Below are 18,657 nucleotides of genomic sequence, written 5' to 3'. Positions count from 1 at the left end.
GTCCAAGTTCCCAAGATCCTCAGCAAGTTAGAGGCAGTTATGCTGAGGCAGCCGCAGGAGGTTCAGGTTTGACATGCAGTTCTTTCTTCTTCTATCTCTCGAAATCCAAGTCCGTAACGTGAATCTGTACTTATAAAAACTGCTGTATTTCATTCCCTTATTTTCCACCAATACTTTCATAGAATTTTCACTTGAATCAGATCAGTAAACACAGACCACTGGTTTTGAAGGGAGAAGTCAAAAGGACAAATTTTCATCTCTCACAGGTTATCTGACCTGCTTTCAGTGAGGAAATATTGTTGAACATCTGGCTCTGCCACAAACTATGCCAGTCAGCATGCCTTCATTCCTGGCACTGGCCTTCTCCTTTGAAACAGTGGACTTGTTTCTCTTATCTTGTTAACTCTGTTGAATGTATGGACTTAATTTTCCTTTAAAAATATAAATGAAAATAGAAATAACTGAAAATACATGTGAGTTCATGGTCTGAGTGTTTTACCAGAGACGCCTGTACCTGCACTCAGAGTGCTCCAGTATTAAGCTAAAATCCCAGGGTCCTCTGTAAATATTTACTTACATTTTACTCTTCATCACTGCGGTGCTCCCGAGTACAGACTGAAAAGGACCCAAAGATGTGTCCCTGACTGAAATGTGATAAAAATGAAGCACGTCCGCCCTGCCTTGGCAGTTCAAGTACTCCTGGTGGGGACACATCTCACCTAAGCGTAGCTGTCTAAAAGCTGGATGTCTGAGCTAAGGCAGTGCTCTAGGATCTGCCTGGAGTCCATGGAAACAGACAGGCACTGCCCAGTTCTTCACATCTAATTTAGGCTGTGGTTCCCTGGGAGGTGGTGAATGTTTTAACAGCTTATTGTTGCTGAAAGGGTAAGGTCCCTCCTTCCTCCACCCTCCTCTATCGCTCCTGGTCATCTTCTTGCTGTTTACTTTGTGCCAGCTCATCAGGGCCTTCTGTGAACTGATTTAACCAAACCCTGGTGGAAAATCATTCAAGTAAAACAAGGGAAGGGAGAGGAGTGTGAACAAAGAGGAAGAGCAAAATGCCCACTTTTTAGTGGAAACGAGATGTTAACTGGGTCAGCTGCCCATGAAATTGTTGCCTGATGTTTTTGCCGGGCTCAGACATGGGATCATCTCTGGAAGCAGAGAGCGCGTTATGGTGACAAGGACAGACTTGGGTCTAAGTTGGGAGTATTCAGCTTTGATTAGAAAAATGATTAAAGGGATTTCATGGCTTTTATATTATCGTAACTCATATATTTCTAATTCAAAACCCTCCCATCTCTCTCTGCTCCCTTTGCTCTCTCTGACAATCAGATCTATAAACCCAACAAGAGGAGAGAAAGCTAAACTAGTCCTGTTGTCTTGAACCTCCTCAGCTGCAGGACATATGTTGATCAGGCATAACTCTCCTTTCAGATACTTGGGTTATGTCGCCCCATTGTCTCCAGTTTGTACTTCTATCTCTCTACTCTGTGTGGGAGCTAGTGCTTGGCTTTGTAATGCTGTTAATGATGTATAGCTATCTTACCAGTATGACCTCTGCAGTGATAAAAGGAAGAAAGCATAGAAAAACCCTCCCATTATCACTAATGGAAGAAGAGATGTCTCTGAATACCTGCATGGGGAAGATAAACAGAGTGAAAAGGTGCTGATTTTACAGCACTCCAAGATTTCTTGGAGTAAAATTGTGCTTTAATGCATTTTCCCCCCTAGCACAAAGTTTAAAATAGAGAATTCATGGGATTTCAAAGGACAAGTTTCTAACATGGCTAAAAAGCACAGATAACAACAAGGTAGCCTTGCCTACAAAATATTTTCTGCATTTTGTATCAAAGGTGAGAGATCAAGGATGCAACTTTTTCTGGCTCATGAATTATGCATGTACAGAATAACAGGTTTTCCAATCTTGATTTTGTCAGCCTCAGACTGATAGTTTAAAATAAGGATTTTTAATTTCTGTGTCTTTGCCATTCCTTTTGTTACACTTGAAGGTCTGGAAGAGTGATAGAACTTCTTAGCACTGGAGCAGCTAACAAGTTGTTTACAGATGCTTATTCAGTTGCCAGTGAAAAAAATGGGTCTAGGAAAGAAGGCAAAAAATAGATATGAGTATAATGGAGCTTTTTGAGTCAGACATTCCCGTCAGACTGCTGTGATGCAATAGTAATGAAGCAAGGGACAAAATTTTGTGGAGTTCACTGTGTGTGTTCGCTACATAAACAAGAATGCTGCAGCTTTCAGTGGAAGAACAAATATTGAACTACATAGCTCTTTTAAGAAGCCTATTCTTTGACAGTTGGTATCATCAAGGGCTTATCAGAGGAGTCTAGTATTGTTCTAGGGTTGTACAGCGGGCGAGGAGGTTTAAGCACAGAAGTGATGTAATAGGGAAGTGAGTAGATGCATCACAGCCACACTCTTGAAGTTTTACAGTGGTACAGCAACAGTTTTTGCCATATGTTTTCTAGATGAGTAGGTTGTTCTGCCTGTTTTCAGTCCCCAGATGACCTCCAAATCTTTTAAGAACGGGATGAAATGCTTATGCTGAAGTTTATTGGTTTTGATCTAATGTAGTGGTAATCATGGTCATGTTCAGCTAAGGAGCCGGTTTGGGTCTGAGCTCTGGCTGGAGCCCAAGTTCATCTCCTGTCCATCCTGCGTGGGTGTACGTCTGTGCTCAGGCACAAATTTTAAGCCAGAGCATGGGCCTGCTGCTCTTTGGCAGAGATCCAAGGCAGGTCTGCTGTGTACAGCCCTGTGCTTTCCACGGAGTATGGGACTTTATAATGGGCTGCCCTTAGAACCCATGAGTTAAGAGAAATGTGCTGTTCGGTAGGTTTGGATTTGAGAAGGGGAAAAATAACCTCCTAAAGTGGTAAAAAGTAATCACCATCTGAACCAGAACACAACAAGGCATTGATGTCACCATAGGCAAACTGACTGGAATCAGGAGATGACTGAATCAAAGACTATAGGTATAACTTGTATTTGTGCACAGGGTACTTACAAGCCCAGTTCCCTATTTAGTATGACGTAAGGATTAAGGAGCGTAAACATCTTGGCAGATGATACAAATAAGCCCAAATTCGGAGGGGATGCTCCATGGCGCTGCAGTCTTTGCTACTTGAAAGGAAAAAATATGGTCTTCCTGCCCGAGTCCAATACTCTCTGACCAGCTTCTTTTAGATATTGCACGCGTGGAGGGCGTAATGTTTAATACTGAATGACTTATTTGAAGATAGTTAATGTTACATGGGATTTCTCATTTGGCAGAGTGGTACAAACTATACTGAAAGCACAATACTAGTGTAAGTCAAATGTGGCGAAATACAGCAATTGCAATATGGAGTTTGGTCAAAATACCCGCATGATTCCCATTACTCGTGTCTATAATACAATCACTGTCACAACTCTGAGTGTCTCCAGTCACAGGGAAGGAAAAAGTGGATTGAAGACAGCTCGAGCCCATTGGTGTCTTTTAAATTCCTTTGTTAGATGATTAGTTTTTATACTCTATGTTGGGCTCACTCCACCCATGCTGGTCTGGGCAACTCAGGGAGACATTTACACCACTAGTTGATCCACTCAACTTTTGATAGCTGTTTGTCTAAAACAAAGGTCCTCTCCAGTCCCCTTTGTGTTGAGATATACTCAGCTTCTTTGCATTATTCTCTGAGCTTCATGGGCACATTGTCCTTGTCCATGTCCTCTGAGCGTTTTCTTCCATGGTAGGGATTTATTGGTTAGTCACACTTCCTGGCTTTCAAACAAATCCCCAGTAAAAAAAAAAAAAATTAGATACAAATATTGAGAAACAAAACCACCTTTGAACAGATTCTCCTGAATTTCTCAGGCTGTGACTGTGCTTAGGGCCACGCTCTGGGCCTGAGGATACCTGGTACCGAAGGGCAGGTGCAGATGTGGTTCTGCTCCCTTCTCTTCCACACCTGGGAAGCTGCTTTCCTGCTCCCTCCCGGGAACGGTCCCTGACTCGTACTCACTCCCAAACTTAGGGAATTTTTGGGGACAGCTAGGTGGCATGGACTGAATCCGTATCAGAGTCCATGCTAACAATTTAGCAGGTTGGACAATTGAATTGTGGTGCCCCTGGACATGCCGTGGACCTGTTTCAGTTACTGGGTTAGATGCCCTTAGAGGCTCACAAAATTATTTAGATGCCCGGGGAATTGGTGAGAAATATATTGCTGAATATCCTTAGATTTATCTGAGCTTGGGGCTTTCCTTGTTTCCAGCTGCAGCCCAATCCCACACTAAAGGAAGGCCTGCGTGGGCACAGCCCCACTGCCTCTTTGCATTTTCCTTGTGTATTGGTTTTTCACAGCCAGGAACATAAGCAAGTGCCTCAGAGACAAAGAGCTCCTTGCTTCAGCAGGTCTAGGTGACCAGGAGATGGCCTGGCACAGGGCACAGCCACAATGCCAGCTGAATGAGGTTGCAACCTGCGTAGATTTGGCCTTTAGAGAAGTTTGAGTGAACACAAACAAGTAAATGGGAATGAAATGATATAAAACATTTGATCTCTGTTATTTTCTTTGGCTCTTTGAAAATAAAAAATCTTCTAACATCCACAGGTGGACTCATTTTACACATAGATCTATCAAAATAAAAAAGACGCCACACTAAAGATTTTGGAGGATGGCGTCATGTGAACCATGTTTATTTCCTTACAGACAGAATAATTGTGCTCTGTTACTGTCCAGTGCATATTATTAGTGCAATAAGAATGCTAACCAGTAAGTGAAGGATTTTTGTTTGACAGCGTGCTGTATCACCTCTTTCCAGACTAAAGAAAATGATGGCAGTTGGGTGAGCCGAAGCTACTTCGCCATGTTATACTTTCTTGCATGATTCTCTCTTGTTAGCAATGAAAGTGCAACTTTACAGTAACATTTCCTTTTCCCATTACTGTCACATAAAGACAATAAGCTGGAAAAAATGCTAATGGAGCCATTTTAACACCATCTCTGTGTAGTATAGAAATATGGTGCCTGCCTGTTCGCACTCACTAGTAATGCGTATAGGCAAAAGAACAGCTCATATTTTTAGGTTTATGAATAAAAAAACTAGAGATATTGCACATGAGGACATGCCCAGTATTCTTTTATAGTCTGGAAGGGGGTCTCTGTGCCCATATATATTAAAGTGTGCACCTGCCTTCAATAAGCCAACATCAGGACACGCAACTGAACTGTATGCCAAATTTGCCTTGTAAAGCAAGTGTAAAAAGAGCAGACTTTTGCTCTGAAAAAAAAGAAAAAAAAGAAAGTAAGTATTATTAAAGGAAAAGCATGGTTGAGCATTTTTAGTTGAGATCTGGGAGAAGAAATTTTTTGAGTGAGGCCAATGGAACAATGGAAGAAAAAAAAAGCAATAACTGACCAGAATCATAATGGACTTTTAAAATTTCTCTTTCTGGAAAATCACAGAAGACGTTTTGAGGCAGCTTGACTTGTCATGGGTTTTTTGTGCAGATCCTTCCAGTTTCTCAGACATGTTTTCTCTGCTGGAGTGAAGGGCCATGTTTGCTTAGTCCATGTTTAACAGGAGGACTGCACCCCTCTTGCGCCTGCTTTTTGGGTCTACCTCTGGGGCTGCTCTGCCTCGCCCATTTGCAGGGAGCAGAGATGCAGGGAGTCTGAGGATGGCCAACACCATTGCTCTTCCAGCAGGCACCACAGCCCTGGTTGTCCTTTTCACTGCACATCCATTACTGACATAGTTTTCACTACCGCAAACTGAGAGATTGATTTGGTTCTTCATGATCACGTAGAAGGGATCTTCAGATAAATGAGTGAGTAACACTGAACTTTGGCTGAAGCAAAACCCTGGAGGCTGTCCAGCAGACTTTGATGCACTACAGGCTGTCTTATTCCCTGCTTGGACCCTGTCAACCACCCTACATAGAGATGCATGTAGCAAACAAGCTACCTGCAAAGGCCATAATCCTCTGGCAACACGGATTGTGTGCAAGAGCTGAACAGTGCATGAAGAGGTCCTGCAGTGAGTTATCCACGGGAGGTGGAAAAAAATATCACCAAGTACTTGCAAGATGCAGGGGTTACATGTTCATTTGGGTTTTTCATGCTGCAGTGTTTGTAGGCCTGATGCTTCTACAGGCTGCAGGAGCTGTTGAGTGAAGGGGGAGCAAAGGGGAGGAGGGAAACGGGGCTTTCAGGAAGTCAGGGCACAGACAGAATGTGTGGGGTTCATACGGTCAAATGTTGATGTCAGCACCTGAGCCTTGATTCTCTTTCTGGTCAAGACAGAACCATATCTGGCCAGTTTTAGATGTCTTCTGGATGAGACGACTAGCTTTCTGGCAGTGCCTGGTCTTCTCTATGACTGTGGCAGATGGGACTGGCTGAGATGGAGAGACCAGCACCATGATAGGAGATGAATACAGCCATGTCTGGCCTATTACCTTTCTGTCAGTGTACATGATGCTTTTGCATATTTCAGAACTGCTGTGGGATGTGCCACAGAAGGAATACGGGGATCCTTGGGTCATCCCTGGGTTCATACCAAACTATTGGGCAAGAGCAGAGTGCCTGATGCCTCAGAGCTGAGCTTGGTTACACAAAACAACTTCATGTATAGGAGAACAGTGTTACATATTGCAATCTGCTGTGTGTGATCTTTGCTGTCAGGATTAGAGGGTTGTTATTAAATTTGCTTGCAAGTGGAATAATCCAGTGTCCATTATGCTAAGCATAATGAAAGTGAACCCACCAAAATTCTGAAATTTGGGGACTGCAGACCCTGGAGAGTAATTCCTATGGTCCAAAGGCTAGATGCTGCTTGTCATTACAAATCCAGACAATACTTATGGGGATGAATACTCTGATCTACTGAATTTATGGAGCCACCTCCTCTGCCTGCTGCTCCCTCCCCCTTGGAGTAAGTGGGAAGAAGGGATGTGCTGAGAGTGGGATAATGAGTGTGTGAGCTCAGAAGAGCTGTGCCCCACTTGCACAAGCTCCACTTGCAAGGCTAAGGCTGATTGTGGAAAGTAAAGGAGCCCTTCAGTACTCCTAAATTCTGCTGCAACTAAGCAGTTTATCGGCAGAGATAGAAGGTCCATGTCGCAGGGCCTTTCAGATTCACTGGAGAATGTGGGCTGCTGGAGTGAGTGGTGTCTCCTTGGATTACCCCAGAAGTTTTTCTTCAGCCTCTTGTGATTTTGTTTTCAGACATCGGATCCAATTTTTGTCTTCTTTTGGCTCCACAGAAGATTTACAGACTACTTTTAAAAGCTTCTGTCTGTCTTCTGACATGTATCTGATCAGTATGTACAGAAAAGGAGCTGTGCCTCTCAGGACTTGGGACCCTCCAAATGAGTTCCTGCTGCAAGAGTATCCAGAGCAAATTCTGATAAAGATTTTCCTCTTTTGGAAGCCTGTGAAATGATTAAAAAAGGAGAAGGAAATTGATTTTTAATTTTTCATTATAAGCAAAAAGCTTATTAATACTTGGATGATTTAAGCCTTAGTGGCAGCTCAGTTTGTGGTGCATTTTTGGATGGTTTAAACCTACTCTTATGTTTAGAGACCCTGGTTTCATCTGGGGCAGTTTTGGAGCAACAGGAGCCCTGTGGCGGTAGGAAGCTGAGTTCCCACGGGAGGAGGGGTGCTGGGGGGCTACTGGGGGGCAGGCTGGCTCCCCTCGGCCCAGCCAGGGACCAGCGGGGACTATCAGCACAAGAGGTGGGCTGGAGAGGGCTGAGGCTGAAAGTCTGAAAAGCTGCCCTCTGGGTGCATGTAATAAGTCATGGCTTACAGTCTGTGTGTGGAAAGATCGTGTACTTTAATCCTGACTCCAGCTCTGATTCTTGCTGTGGCTTTAGCTAAGTAAACTGCATGGGTCAAGGGAGGAAAGGATTTAAAAGCACTGTCTTTGCTCCCGTTGAATTTGGTGGTCAGCCTTTGAAGCTTGCTGATCCTTATGCCCTCTGCCTCAGTTCCTCTGTCTGTAGAAAAGAGGTAAATTTATGAACTGAGGTGGCTCCTGTGAGAAGTGCTGTGTAAATGATAAGCACCATTACAGCAAGTTTCCCATCTCTGCTGAAGCCCACACGTGAGTTTGCTTTTGGTTTCAGTGCAGTCAGACTTACACCAGTGTGCTTTTGGGCTTACAAATGAGAGGAACTGAAGAAGTACGTACTTGCTTGGGCCGATGCAGTTCTCTGGCAAGAACAACCGCACAGCATCATGCAGTGGGAATTACACAAACAGTTTCCAATGGAAAAGTAAAATTGCAGTTAAACTCTGCTGTTGGTAGCTCTAGTATCCTAAATGCAGCTGCAGAGTAGCGGGGCAGTGGTGTGGATAAGTGAGAGACACTGAACGGTTCATATGTTAGGAAAAAAGTTTGCAAAGTAATAAAAAGTTTGCAAGCTTTGAAAAGTACCTGAATTTTCTGCTCTGTATTGTTTTACTTGCTTTCAAATGGTCTTTTCCATTGTAAAGCATGTTTCAGAGAATAGTGGCCAGACTCCAGGTTCTAAAACTGATGATATCAGCTCTTCAAAGCTGCCAGATCAGAAACATAAAGATATACATAAAGAGTTCATTTCAATGAGAGCTTATTCATTATTTTCAAAGCAAAGGAACTTTTTTTCCTCCTACAAAAAATTCTCTTTCATTAAAATGTTTATACTGTGGTGTGTATATGAGGGGCTGTCCTTTGAACACATTTCTTGTGGCCTACAGCATAGAAGAATTAAACTGGCATTTAACCAGCAGATTAAATGTGGGCAGGACCCCTCTGTAATGTGGTAGATAAGCAGGTGGATGCAAGATGAGAATTAATATCTGTCTGCTATAAGAATAACAAGCAAAGTAATATTTCCCTAGAAGAGTTCACTGAAGACTTAAGAAGGACAACAAATGACCTAAGGCTTGTCCTCTCCATTATCTCTGCTTTCCCCAAATCGATGTTGTACTTCATGTAGAATGGACACAATATTTTGTATCTGAAAATCTGAAAGAATCTTGCAAATAGATTATTTAGAAAAGATTAAATATAACCTCTCTCTCTCAATGTATATTTTGCACAAACTGAAAATAAGAATGTATGTAATTACTACATTTGAGTAATTGTAAACAGAAAATATTAATGCTACTACAATCAACAATAATGAATTAGTTGTAGCTCATGGGAGTTTCTCTCAGGAGTCATCCTGCTAGCAACTGTGTGAACAAAGAGAAGAAAACGCAGATTCACCCCATAGAACTCATTGCAGGTTGGACAGGAATGGAGACGGTGGACGAACGCAGGCAAGGAGCAGGTGAGAGGGAAATGGGATAGCAGTGGGCACTGACCATGGAGCCATCAGCTGCTTTCATGGCACATCAGACAACTGGCTGCCTTCCTTCATGAAGGCTGAGGACCAGATAGATGTTCATGAGTCCTGCAGGGGACGCTCTGGATTACATAGTTTGTTTTTCAGACTTCTTTTGGAAAGGGCTGAAAAAGTCAATAAAGATGTTACTCTTCCATGAACAAGGGAGTCCATGAGGTTGTCTACATGGTATATGGATATACCAAAGAAAAAATTGCCAAGGTTTTAACAAAATAAGAGATGGGCCAACTAACAGTCAGGCAAGATCAGACACTCACTCACAGATATGGCAGAAGGTATCAATTCCACCTAAGTAGTTACCGTCAAACCCTGGTCCAAAATCCCAGACAGTGGGGTTGGAATGGATGTCAACAGGTCAGTTAGTCCATTCCCTTACTCAAAGGCAGCACCAATTAGCTTAAATTTTTCTTGCAGATACATGTCCAACGCGTTGAGTAATTCCAGTGATAGGATAGTGCAACCTTTCAAAGTAATCCACATTAGATTTTTTTTCAGAAATTTCTCTGCAGAAATTTATGATGTCTTGTGTCCTCCCTCAGATAAAATAGCACCAATTCTTCCACTTTTGTGGGCAGATCTCTGATCATAATCTATCCAAAAGCTGATGTTTTCCTTGAAAAGTAGTGCCCCAAACCGGATACAAACACAGACTCTGCCTGATTTCTTCCCAGTGCCAAGCAGGGTGGGAGAACTTCAGATGCCTTGGAGCGATCTCTTCTGCCGGTATGTCCAGAGTGAGGTTTGGGTTTTGGCAGAAAGTCAGCATGGTGGCTCATGGTCCGCTTCTGCTTTCCTGTAACCATGCTTTCCTTTCACTCACTATTTGTACTTGTGTAATTAGTTATTTCTACCTACCTGTAAAACTTTGTAATTGTCCTTATTTAATCACATCCTGATCTTTTGCAATCTGTACCCAGTTTCTGAAAAAATCATTCTGGACTTTAGTCCTGTCCCTAATTGAGCTTCCAGCTCTTTGCAACTGTTGTTACCTGCAGTTAATTCAGATACACATCATACATAATATATCAATGTATCTGCATCTCTCTTTTCTGTATATATGAATACAGCAATGTGTATTTACTCCATCATCCAAGTCATTCAGGAAGATATTTGATAGTACTAGACCATATTCAATACACCTTTTTTTTTTTGGGTGGTGAGTCACTGAAAATTGCTCTGTGTCTGATTCCGCGTTTGGTTTTGAACTCACCTTGTAGCACTTAGAGTAGACCATTTCTGAGCTTATAATGTCATATTAGGCAGCATCAAAATGTTTACTACTGTCAAGCTATATGTTAACTAATGTTAAGCTATGTGACGTTTACTGTTACTAGGGTTGGAAGTTTACAAACACGTCTGATGTTACCACTTTATCTTTTTTTTTTTAGTATTTTTTTTCTTTTTTTTGTGTATTTTTAGGAAATTAGTTGCTTCATTACTGTAAGAGGACTTAAAAACTGAACTGGCCTATTATTTCCAAGCTGCTCTTTTGCACCTGTTTGAAAAATAGGCACTGTGCTTGCCCTTTTCCAGTTACCTGGAACATCCCTGGTCCTCTACAGCTTTCCAAAAACAACCGATAATGTCTCAGAAATTGTATGAATCAGTTTTCCAGACATCTCTTGGTGACTTTCACAGGACCCATTGATTTATAAGTTACCTAAGTACTTTTCATTCCTCATTGTCAGTTGTTGTATTTGTGCCAGCTGCCATTTTAGTGACAGCAGAAAGCAAAAAGACATAAAATGCTTGGCCTTTCTTGGCGTCATCTGTTGAATGCTTTCCTTCTCTGCTGAACCACCTCTTCCAAGGTCTTCCTCTTCTATTAAGGTGCCTATAACATAATTTCCTGTTATTTTCCATGTTCATTGTTTTTACATTCAAATCTATCAAGCACGTATTCCTGCAAACCACAAATGTACCTATATTTTTATGAGCTGTGGTATGTCTGTGGATTCCAGATTACATTGCTACTTTCCCTCATTTGTAATTAATATTGCTTGATGTGTACCTGTTTCAAATGGTACCAAGAGCAAATTGTCAATAGTAGGGCTCTTTCATATCTGAGCTGATTGCTAAAGTTTTGGGTTATGGCACAACTTGGTGTATGTTGTGCCTTCGGGAAATGTAAATTCTTTTGCTGTATTTAGATAACCATTGCCTCATCCTTATACGTAACGTCTGTCTTTACTAAAACCACATCCTCTGGTCGTTGCTCATGTTACAATTAAACATGGATCTGGTGCCACTTGCACTTTCCTGTTTAGGAATAATTTTTAACATCTTTCTTCAGGATTTTTTCTTTCTGCTGCTGGAGGATTACCCAGCCCATACTTCTCACTTTGTGGATCTGCTTTCCTCTGCGCTGTTCTGGGTTATCTGCCAGATGGATGCTGTACAGTGTGCGCTCTCTCCCTTGCTCCCTGCCTGCTGCTTTCCTACCAGGGGTCCCTGAACTGCTGCAGTAAACTGCGATGGCAGCTCCTATCGTCCAGAAACACCTGATATTTTGTACCTCCTGGCCCTTCTGGCCTTGGCAATTGTAAAGACTTGGCCGGGCATCTTCAATTATTCCTTGATAATCTAGTTTTATGTCATCATTAGCAATCAAAAAGGTTGCTCTGCATTTTCGGAGGCTGCTACTTCGGCACATCTGGCCTCAGCGCGTTGTGTAAACCTCCGGGAAACTCAAATTCGGTATGTCAGTGAGTCGGCAGGTGAGTTTTGAAATTGCAGTAGGGTCATCTGATATGAGAATCCTTGGCTCCAGGATGAGATTTATGAGGCAAATGCAATATCACAGAAAGCTTTCTAAGAAAGACCTGGGTAACATGTCTTAGCATTTATGACCTCGAAGTATATAAAAGTTAGCAGCCCCTTCTTAAAGAAAAGCGGTTTCACATTTTACACTGGAAGTGTTTGGCATGGCATAAGTTTTCTTTGTGCGTGGAAGACTTTGTGCTAATATCCGTTCAGTGCACGCCGGCGAGGCTGCCGCGTGGCATCCTGGGCAATCAACCGAGGGAGCAAAATGTGACATGGAGAGGTGCAAGGAAAAGAGGGAGGTGGGAAGCGAAGAGGCGGAGAGGAAGAGTTCGCCCTAGAAAATCTGTTTTTTTCTTTTTAAAGACATATATACAATATCCATATCCACCAGCAGCATGGAAATAGTGAGTAAGCAAGGCAAAGGTGTTCTACAGGGGCTAAGGAAATACTACATTTATAGGGAAAAGAAAGCATAAAATTTTCCAATTTGCCTTTAAAGAAAGAATTTGTCTATAAACTATGAATGGTACAGCTCACCAGATGTTTTGTAACAATTGGTTATGTATTAAAAAGTAAGCTACTGTTTTAGTCTTTGAAATAAGAAATAAAATGACTTCTGATTGTTTCTGATGTGCAACAGCATCAACATATGTTTTCAATGAATAGGAAATAATAGGCTCTGCAGTTTTACTGAAATTGTTACTTTGTTGCAAATTTCAAAGACATTTGTTGCCCCGTTCATGGAATATTTGTATTTCTCCTTATGTCAAAGGCACAGTATTCAGTCTTTGTCCTGCTTTCCCCATTCAGCAGGATTTACACGGTGTAAGTGAAAGGCGAATTTGTCCTCTTGTGGCTTTTCTGCTATTTTTTTCACTTGACCCAAAAGCTAAAAAGTGGCACTGAATCAAGCAAATCCTGTGAAAAGTTCTGTATAAAGAAAGCACTGCAGACCACCTACAGTGTGACACTTAGTGAGATGAAAGGATATTAACTTAGGAGCGCCTTGTGCTTTCAACAGAAATCTTGTTCCTTGTATTACAAACAAAGATAACTAGCATAATTTAATTACACTCTAATAGTAGTTGAAATGTATATGTCTTTTGGCGTAATGCAATTTTTGTTTAGAAAATAAAGTATCTGCACATAGCCTACAATTTTGCTGGAATTCCCTCCTGTGGGAAAAATGTTACCAAGGGGCTGTTGTCTTATGCATATTTGCACATACTATTTATGTTAACAAGCCTGGGATTTTTTTTTTGTTGTTTCTCTTTTGAATTGAAATGAGGTTCAAGGGGTTATTTTATTCCTTTCTCCTTTATTTTAAGACTCTCGGTATCACAATGTCAAGGCTACTTCGTTCCTATAATATGTTTGTGGCTTCTAGGACTCAAATGACAAGGCATTTCCAGAAAAAGAGTCATTTTAATTATTTTTGCTCTTGAATCATAGAAAAAATACATAAAAGCTTCCAAAAATTCAGGAAATATTCCAGCTAAAGGCAAAAGTGAGGTTAATGGTATCCCTTTAATCTTTGTGGAGTCTCAAACATTTACCTGTACCGCAGCATTAGCTCTACATGGATATATTTACATGAAACTGGAATGTATGAAAACCAGTTAAAGAATGTCACACAAATGCAATGAAATATCTCCTGCCAGTTCCTGTCTAAAGTTTTTATGCTAAACCTACTGGGCTGCAGTGGGGTAACTGAGAGCGGTTTGCTGAACGTTCCAACCTGCTTCCTATTTTTCTATAAGAAACAATAATGTATAAGGGCACTTTTTTTTTTTTTTGTCAGAAAAGAGACTTAGGAAAAGCACTTCTGGCTAGGTAAATATTTACATTTTAATACCTAAGGGATTTTACAAGTTGGAATAAATTAACAAAACAATTTTGTCAGTAGTGATGTTCATTTAATGCAAATATTTGCAAAATCATCAAGTCAATCTGCCTTCTTTAAGAGGTTTTCAGCACGTTAAAGCTGGATTTATCAGTGATGAACCTGATGCCGACACCGGTCTCACAGTAACATTGCACTGGTTTATTTCATTGTTTATTACAAACTTTGGACTTTGGAATTAATTTGCTCAGCCAAAGATCCTCTTGTGGAAAAATCCTGTAGACTCTACTAAGTAGTAATCACCTCTATATACTTGTAAAAATAATTCCAGAATGTTGGCATCTTTGCATAATATTAAATACTTAAAAAATATCATACAAAGAATGTATTTCCCTATTACCATGGTCTCTGGATTTCAGGTGGTTTAAAGTCTTTAAAGTTATACAAATATGAACAGGGCTATGAAGAAATGTTCTCTTTGGCTTTTTGCTTCATAACTACTTATAATAAGAATAACTGCACCTGCCTCTGATGTATTTGTTACCGCCTCTCTTCAGACTGTGGCTGCTGGCTTAGATACATGGGAGCACAGGCCACCTACCCAACCCAGGATTAAATGGGGGTTCCTATGTTTCCAGTAGAAGCTCACTAATTTTCTGTACTATCCCATCACATTAAATTAATCCAGTATGAGGCTTCCCTGAGTCAGGGTTCACAATTTACTCACAGGTTTGCCAGGTTTGTATATTCAGGTAGAAATACTTTCCCCATATAGGACTTTGAGATTTTACCAAAGGGTAAAGTGTCTCGGTGTCTCAGCTGACTTTCAGGAATTACATGCTTTGCATCTAAAAGGGGAGGGGGGAGAAACTGGAGGACCTAACAGCATGATCATGATCATCATATTTTTTATGCTTGAATTGGGTTTTGCAGAGCAGTTTGTGGAATATGGAATATTTTGTTTACAGCCTTTGAAAATTAGCCACCACTTAATGTTCATTACAGGACAGAGAACCATTTACATTTTAGCCATTTGGTGCCTTATCTTACATAAACACCCTTTTCTTGTTGTTCTTACCAAAAAATGGCAAACAAAAGACACTAAACTATGTATCAGTGGGAATCCAGAGTTTGTGGAAAGTGGCTGAGAAAGGTATTCACATTATCCGTTGTAAATGTTAGTAACTTCAAATATAGGCCTTATTTCATAGAATCACAGAATGGTTCGGGTTGGAAGGGACCTTAAAGATCATTTAGTTCCAACCCCCTGCCATGGGCAGGGACACCTCCCACTAGACCAGGCTGTTCAAAGCCCCGTCCAGCCTGGCCTTGAACACCTCCAGGGATGGGGCATCCACAGCTTCTCTGGGCAACCTGTTCCAGTGTCTCACCACCCTCACAGGAAAGAATTTCTTCCTAATAGCTAATCTAAATCTCCCCTCTTTCAGTTTGAAACCATTACTCCTTGTCCTATCACTACTCTCCCTGATAAAGAGTCCCTCCCCACCTTTCCTGTAGGCCCCCTTTAGGTACTGGAAGGCTGCTCTAAGGTCTCCCTGGAGCCTTTTCTTCTCCAGGCTGAACAACCCCAACTCTATTTCCACATATGGATCACATATGAACTGATTCTGATTTCCAATCAGTTATTAATGGCTTGCGTTAATAGACTATTTGGACATTATTTGTTACCCACACTAATGTGTCCCACATTGGACAGCTGACAGTTACCCATATCAACTGATTCTCTCCTGCAGCCAGACGGGATCACAGGAACATTTCAGACTGCAGCATGACAAGTTGTGTGTTTTCAAAACGTGTCTGGTAGCCGAACAGCTCGTGCCTCTTACACAGCAAAGTCTTCATCAAAGCGTCATGAAAACAACCAAGAGGTTTGGCTTATTTAATTTTTGCATTATTTGAGCAGGTCTTTCTGAGACAATTAACAAAATAGCATGATATCAGTCTCATTAATGGAACTACCAAGAAAATTCACTTGCACTAATATGAAGTACAGAAGAAGGTCCTTTTATATGGAATTTTAGAGATTCCTGCACTTTCTAAAAGCTTTTGAGCACACAGTGAAGCTATGCGGGTTCTTCTTTCATTAGCCAGAGCAGAATAACACCGGTAATACAGGTTTGGGGTTTTTTTCTGATGTACAAGGCTTACAGGAACCACCAGAGCTAAAAGCACGAGCTGTTTCCCTGGAGCTGACAAGCTGTAGCTGGGGACTGAAAGAGCTCATGTCCTTGGTGTCTGCCAAGGTGGCCCTCAAGCACTCCTTGGGGGGTGACCAAGGTGCCCCAAGCAAAGGGGTCCCACCTGGAGCCCCTGCAGCCCCCTGCCTGCACCACGGCTTTCCAGGTTGTCAAAAGGGAGATGAATGGCAAAGATGCAGGACTGAAGTGGGCAGCTGCTACCAAAAGTGTATTTGCTAAGGGGATTGAGGGGGAGGAACGCTTAGGGCCCTCAAGGGACTTGTTCTTCCCTAGTGGGACACAGGGTGTTAGATATCTACCGCTCCCATTTGTGCCGTGATGGTACCGGCTGTTCCTGGGTTGTATCTCTGCGGATCAAGCACTGAGCGGGATGTGTGAGATCTACCCACTGGGGGTTACATTGATTCATGCCTTCTGAGGGGCGTAAGAAAATGTTCCCAAGCGTTCCCAAAACTCCTTCCTGAACTGAGTCAGAGCTGATAGCAAAAGGCTTGCTGTGCTGGGATCTGCCAAAGAACTGAAGTAGAAATTGGTGTATTCCCCTGCCCTGGGCAGAAGTTACACATCATGTTAGCATGTCCTTTTTACTGCGGAAGTCCAAATCGGTAAGAGCTTATACCTCTACGGGAATTTAGCTATATTCTCACAAGAAATTCAAAGAAAATAACACGCATGGCAGCGCAGGGTTATTTGGTGTCTGTGCTCCCATGGTCCTGTCTTTATATCAGTTTAGGATAAGAAATGACCATTTTTGCTGACTGATCAGTGAATCAAGCATCTGCCCAGCAGGACCACCATCTGCTAACAGAAGTGGTGTCTATCTTGCAAGCATTGCTCAACTTATATGAGGACATTTTCATGAAAACTTACTACTAATTTTTCAGTTTAATAGTTATCTGCCCTTTTCTGCCAGGAAACAAAATTACCTGTTTGTAATAATTTAGATACCAGTCTTTATAAATGCTTATGTAAGCATCTTACTCATCATAATTTCCTAGTGAGCAACACATTAGCTGCTAAGAGAAAATGACATTCATGAATTAATTTTATTTTGCACTCTCCCTTGTCCAGCCTCTATTGGGCAGTGACGGTGACAAAGGCTGGATACTGCCATCACCTCTTGCGAGGTGTGTGTGCCTTCTCCCACCCACAGTGTCGTTCCCCCTTGCCCACAGCCCTGTGGAGTTCTTTGTCCCACCTCCCGCCAGCTCTGTTCCCTTCCTCACCTTCTCATCCTCCCATCCCCAGGGCCATAAGCACTACTGTTCACTCTCAGGCTCTTTCCAAATAAGGTGGTGATATCTTTTCAAAGAAAACATATCTATAATAAGTGGTTCTGGTCTAATTTAAATTTTCACATGTTCTTGTTTTTCCACTGGCAATATTGTCTCTCTTTACTCTGCTTTCTGCCACTCGTTGCACCCTGGCCCCAGTTTCGTTGATGCAGGAGGATTTTCACACCAATCTGTGCTTAGTTTCTCTCACAGCAGAAGTGGCGGAGTGGGTCTAGGTTATGTCCTCCCTGTATAGTTCATTTTTCAGCTTTTGCTCTCTTTCCTGGGATGCTATTATTGTTTTATTTCAGTCTGAAGGCATTTGAGTTCCTGGAAGAACTTTTTCACAGCGAAATTTTAATAAGAAGTTAGTTACAAACAGTTTGTTAGGGTAAACATGCATGCATCCATCCAAGGAACTGTGCTTTCAATTATTATGTTAAAAACTAGATATAATAAAGTCATGTTCATAAAGTTATCTTATGGTGAAGCAAAATATTAGCCCAAGATATTAGCCTAATCCATCCAAAAATATGGGCTTATTTCCTATATGGGCTTATTTCCTTAAGGATGTTCACAGTCAAATACTAATATATTTTTCAGGTACGTTTGGACCTCAACTGCATTGAGAAGTCACAGTGAATGAAGAAGTCCACACTAGAGGGAGTGAAACACCAAGCAGTTCATAGACTTGCGGCAGGGTGCAACTATAGGGGTTGCTGTCAGGTTTTAGAGGGTAACATACAACTAAAAGTCATTGGAAGCTGAGTTTCTGACTCTTCCCTGTGCATTGTCGGCTGGCTGGGAATGCCTTGGGCATCCACAGAAACCATGGGGAACACAATGGAGAGCTCTGTCTGTCATCCAAGGGCAGGATCTGCCTTTTTCCTGGAAAACATCTGTCCAATCTGCTCCCAGCCATTTCAGTGGCGGAGATCCCACACCTGTGTCCAGGACAGTCTGTTCCTCGACTTAAGCAACTTTCTCACTGGAAAAATCTTCCCAGGCTTTTCTCTGACTTCCATTGGCTTTTCTTTCTTTTTTTTTTTTCTACATTGGACAAGGAAATCAACCTATTTGCTGCTTCTTCGCAGTTACCTTTATGTTTTTGAAGGTGGTTATTAGATGTCCCTCCAGACTTCTCCTCCCTAG

The sequence above is a fragment of the Larus michahellis genome, chromosome 1 (assembly GCF_964199755.1).
Source record: "Larus michahellis chromosome 1, bLarMic1.1, whole genome shotgun sequence".
Classification (NCBI taxonomy): domain Eukaryota; kingdom Metazoa; phylum Chordata; class Aves; order Charadriiformes; family Laridae; genus Larus; species Larus michahellis.
Note: the sequence above shows the minus strand (reverse complement) of the source record.